Genomic DNA, 6,000 nt, shown 5'->3' on the forward strand with positions numbered 1-6,000 from the left:
GTATTGATTACATTTATGTATTGTTGCATTTGAAGCGGTTGTAATGTTGATAATAGAGGTAATTATTAGGGATGTCCGATAATGGCTTTTTGCCGATATCCGATATGCCGATATTGTCCAACTCTTTAATTACCGATACCGATATCAACCGATACCGATATCAACCGATATATACAGTCGTGGAATTAACACATTATTATGCCTAATTTGGACAACCAGATATGGTGAAGATAAGGTACATTTTTGAAAAAAATGAATCAAATCAAATAAGATAAATAAATTAAAAACATTTTCTTGAATAAAAAAGAAAGTAAAACAATATAAAAACAGTTACATAGAAACTAGTAATTAATGAAAATTTGTAAAATTAAGTGTTAAAGGTTAGTACTATTAGTGGAGCAGCAGCACGCACAATCATGTGTGCTTACGGACTGTATCCCTTGCAGACTGTATTGATATATATTGATATATAATGTAGGAAGCAGAATATTAATAACAGAAAGAAACAACCCTTTTGTGTGAATGAGTGTAAATGGGGGAGGGAGGTTTTTTTGGGTTGGTGCACTAATTGTAAGTGTATCTTGTGTTTTTTTATGTGGATTTAATAAAAAAAAAAAAACAAAAAAAAACGATACTGATAATAAAAAAAACGATACCGATCATTTCCGATATTACATTTTAACGCATTTATCGGCCGATAATATCGGCAGACCGATATTATCGGACATCTCTAGTAATTATTACTATTATTCATTATCAATAGTTTATTAGTATTGTTCAATTCAGAGTGCAATCATTTTTATTGTCATTACTTTATTACTATCTCCTTTACTAATCTATTATCCTATATATATTTATTTTTTTTCACAAAACAGGGCACACTGCTAGAGCTTAACCTAAATTTACTATAACAATGTAAAAGGTTAATATTGTCCGATCCTCTTTCTTTTGTAATTCAAGTATTGATTACATTTATGTATTGTTGCATTTGAAGTGGTTGTAATGTTGATAACAGAGGTAATTACTGTTATTTATTATTAATAGTGTTATTATTTATTGGTATTAGTATATAGTGCAATAATTTCTATTGTCATTACTTTATTACTATCTCCTTCACTAATTCATCATCTTTTAATTAAAAAATTCACAAAACACGGCACACTGCTAAAGCTTAACCTAAATTCACCATAACAATGTAAAAGGTAAATTTACCATAACAATGTAAAAGGTTAATATAGTCAGCTCCTCTTTCTTCCCCCCTCTTATCCGCTTTCTTTTGTAATTCAAGTATTGATTACATTTATGTATTGTTGCATTTGAAGCGATTGTAATGTTGATAATAGAGGTAATTATTAGGGATGTCCGATAATGGCTTTTTGCCGATATCCGATATGCCGATATTGTCCAACTCTTTAATTACCGATACCGATATCAACCGATACCGATATCAACCGATATATACAGTCGTGGAATTAACACATTATTATGCCTAATTTGGACAACCAGGTATGGTGAAGATAAGGTACATTTTTGAAAAAAATGAATCAAATCAAATAAGATAAATAAATTAAAAACATTTTCTTGAATAAAAAAGAAAGTAAAACAATATAAAAACAGTTGCATAGAAACTAGTAATTAATGAAAATTAGTAAAATTAACTGTTAAAGGTTAGTACTATTAGTGGAGCAGCAGCACGCACAATCATGTGTGCTTACGGACTGTATCCCTTGCAGACTGTATTGATATATATTGATATATAATGTAGGAAGCAGAATATTAATAACAGAAAGAAACAACCCTTTTGTGTGAATGAGTGTAAATGGGGGAGGGAGGTTTTTTGGGTTGGTGCACTAATTGTAAGTGTATCTTGTGTTTTTTATGTGGATTTAATAAAAAAAAACAAAAAAAAAAACGATACTGATAATAAAAAAAACGATACCGATAATTTCCGATATTACATTTTAACGCATTTATCGGCCGATAATATCGGCAGACCGATATTATCGGACATCTCTAGTAATTATTACTATTATTCATTATCAATAGTTTATTAGTATTGTTCAATTCAGAGTGCAATCATTTTTATTGTCATTACTTTATTACTATCTCCTTTACTAATCTATTATCCTATATATATTTTTTTTTTTCCACAAAACAGGGCACACTGCTAGAGCTTAACCTAAAATTACTATAACAATGTAAAAGGTTAATATTGTCCGATCCTCTTTCTTTTGTAATTCAAGTATTGATTACATTTATGTATTGTTGCATCTGAAGTGGTTGTAATGTTGATAATTGAGTTAATTACTATTATTTATTATCAATAGTGTTATTTCTATTGGGATTTTTATTGTTCCATTCGTAGTGCAATAATGTTCATTGTCATTTCTGTATTATTACTATCTACTTCACTAATCTGTTCTTTTTCATTGTTGTTATCATATTTGTTATACATCATATTTGTTGATGTAGTTATGTTGTTTTTTGTTGTTATTGTCTTTGTCTGTCTTGTCCTCGTCTGTCTATTTCTTCTTCTTTCTCCGGCAAACATTAGTGAAATATTGAGTAAAAATGAAAAACAAGCAGTGGGTCATAAATGGACTTTGCCTACCTCTGACCTATTCTCTTTTCTTCTTCCTGTGTAACGACTGCCGTTGGTTCTACGTGGTTGTTTCCAAACCTACATAAAATACAATGAAAGTTATGATTATTACATTTTAATCCCCCATAGTGAGGCATGATAATAATAATAATAATAATGATGATGTTTTACTGGGGCACAGTTCACACGGTCAAAGGTGATAATGTGTTGTTACGTCATCAAGCGAGCAAGCCTCGTGAAAAAAGAAATATCATTTGACACTGGCTAAAAGGATATTAGTAGGGATGTCCGATAATGGCTTTTTGCCGATATCCGATATTCCGATATTGTCCAACTCTTTAATTACCGATACCGATACTGATGTATACAGTTGTGGAATTAACACATTATTATGCCTAATTTGGACAACCAGGTATGGTGAAGATAAGGTCCTTTTTTTTTTTAAATTAATAAAATAAAATAAGATAAATAAATTAAAAACATTTTCTTGAATAAAAAAGAAAGTAAAACAATATAAAAACAGTTACATAGAAACTAGTAATGAATGAAAATGAGTAAAATTAACTGTTAAAGGTTAGTACTATTAGTGGACCAGCAGCACGCACAATCATGTGTGCTTACGGACTGTATCCCTTGCAGACTGTATTGATATATATTGATATATAATGTAGGAAGCAGGATATTAATAACAGAAGGAAACAACCCTTTTGTGTGAATGAGGGGAGGGAGTTTTTTTGGGTTGGTGCACTAATTGTAAGTGTATCTTGTGTTTTTTATGTTGATTTAATTTAAAAAAAAACAACAACAAAAAACAACGATACTGATAATAAAAAAAACGATACCGATAATTTCCGATATTACATTTTAAAGCATTTATCGGCCGATAATATCGGCCGGCCGATCATTTTCAACCCATATTCAGTTGAATATGCTACAAAGACAACATATTTGATGTTCAAACTCATAAACTTTTTTGTAAATAATCATTAACTGTAGAATTTGATGGCAGCAACACGTGACAAAGAAGTTGGGAAAGGTGGCAATAAATACTGATAAAGTTGAGGAATGCTCATCAAACACTTATTTGGAACATCCCACAGGTGAACAGGCAAATTGGGAACAGGTGGGTGCCATGATTGGGTATAAAAGTAGATTCCATGAAATGCTCAGTCATTCACAAACAAGGACGGGGCGAGGGTCACCACTTTGTCAACAAATGCCTGAGCAAATTCTTGAACAGTTTAAGAACAACCTTTCTCAAGCAGCTATTGCAAGGAATTGAGGGATTTCACCATCTACGCTCCGTAATATCATCAAAGGGTTCAGAGAATCTGGAGAAATCACTGCACGTAAGCAGCTAAGCCCGTGACCTTCCATCCCTCAGGCTGTACTGCATCAGCAAGCCACATCAGTGTGTAAAGGATATCACCACATGGGCTCAGGAACACTTCAGAAACCCACTGTCAGTAACTACAGTTGGTCGCTACATCTGTAAGTGCAAGTTAAAACTCTCCTATGCAAGGCGAAAACCGTTTATCAACAACACCCAGAAACGCCGTGGGCTTCGCTGGGCCTGAGCTCATCTAAGATGGACTGATACAAAGTGGAAAAGTGTTCTGTGGTCTGACGAGTCCACATTTCAAATTGTTTTTGGAAACTGTGGACGTCGTGTCCTCCGGACCAAAGAGGAAAAGAACCATCCGGATTGTTCTAGGCGCAAAGTGTAAAAGCCAGCATGTGTGATGGTATGGGGGTGTATTAGTGCCCAAGACATGGGTAACTTACACATCTGTGAAGGCACCATTAATGCTGAAGGGTACATACAGCTTTTGGAGCAACATATGTTGCCATCCAAGCAACGTTACCATGGACGCCCCTGCTTATTTCAGCGAGACAATGCCAAGCCACGTGTTACATCAACGTGGCTTCATAGTAAAAGAGTGCGGGTACTAGACTGGCCTGCCTGTAGTCCAGACCTGTCTCCCATTGAAAATGTGTGGCACCTAAAATAGCAGAAGGGAGACCCCCGGACTGTTGAACAACTTAAGCTGTACATCAAGCAAGAATGGGAAAGAATTCCACCTGAGAAGCTTCAAAAATGTGTCTCCTCAGTTCCAAAACCTTTATTGAGTGTTGTTAAAAGGAAAGGCCATGTAACACAGTGGTGAACATGCCCTTTCCCAACTACTTTGGCACGTGTTGCAGCCATGAAATTCTAAGTTAATTATTATTTGCAAAAAAAAAAAAAGTTTATGAGTTTGAACATCAATATGTATGTATATATATATATATATATATATATATATATATATATATACATATATATATATATATATATATATATATATATATATATATATATATATATATATATATATATATATATATATATATATATATATATATATATACATATATATATATATACATATATATATATATATATACATACATACATATATATATATATATATATATATATATACACATACATACATACATACATACATACATACATATATATATATATATATATATATATATATATATATATATATATATATATATATATATATATATATATATATATATATATATATATATATATTAGGGATGTCCGATAATGGCTTTTTGCCGATATCCGATATTCCGATATTGTCCAACTCTTTAATTACCGATACCGATATCAACCGATATATGCAGTCGTGGAATTAACACATTATTATGCCTAATTTGGACAACCATGTATGGTGAAGATAAGGTACTTTTTAAAAAAAATAATAAAATAAGATAACTAAATTAAAAACATTTTCTTGAATAAAAAAGAAAGTAAAACAATATAAAAACAGTTACATAGAAACTAGTAATTAATGAAAATGAGTAAAATTAAGTGTTAAAGGTTAGTACTATTAGTGGACCAGCAGCACGCACAATCATGTGTGCTTACGGACTGTATATCCCTTGCAGACTATATTGATATATATTGATATATAATGTAGGAACCAGAATGTTTTTTATGTTGATTTAATAAAATAAAAAAATAAATTAAAAAAAACAAAAAACGATACAGATAATTAAAAAAACGATACCGATAATTTCCGATATTACATTTTTACGCTTTTTTCGGCCGATATTATCGGACATCCCTAATATATATATATATATATACACAGTATATATATATATATATATATATATATATATATATATATATATATATATATATATATATATATATATATATATATATATATATATATATATATATATATATATATATATAATAGGGCTGCGAATCTTTGGGTGTCCCACGATTCAATTCAATATCGATTCTTGGGGTAACGATTCGATTATAAATAGATTTTTTTTTTTCCGATTCAACGCGATTCTCGATTCAA

General features: G+C 31.1%; 1 protein-coding gene across 1 annotated transcript in view; it reads right to left on the bottom strand.

The window, feature by feature from the left end:
- LOC133643079 (monoacylglycerol lipase abhd6-B-like) overlaps positions 1-6,000 on the bottom strand; it is a 33,126-nt gene that overhangs the window by 26,043 nt on the left and 1,083 nt on the right. The window contains exon 2 of the mRNA XM_062037488.1: positions 2,612-2,680. The gene's annotated coding sequence lies outside the window, so the exon portion shown is untranslated. The remainder of the gene's footprint in view (positions 1-2,611; positions 2,681-6,000) is intronic.

Source organism: Entelurus aequoreus, linkage group LG26, assembly GCF_033978785.1.
Source record: "Entelurus aequoreus isolate RoL-2023_Sb linkage group LG26, RoL_Eaeq_v1.1, whole genome shotgun sequence".
Taxonomy (NCBI): Eukaryota; Metazoa; Chordata; class Actinopteri; order Syngnathiformes; family Syngnathidae; genus Entelurus; species Entelurus aequoreus.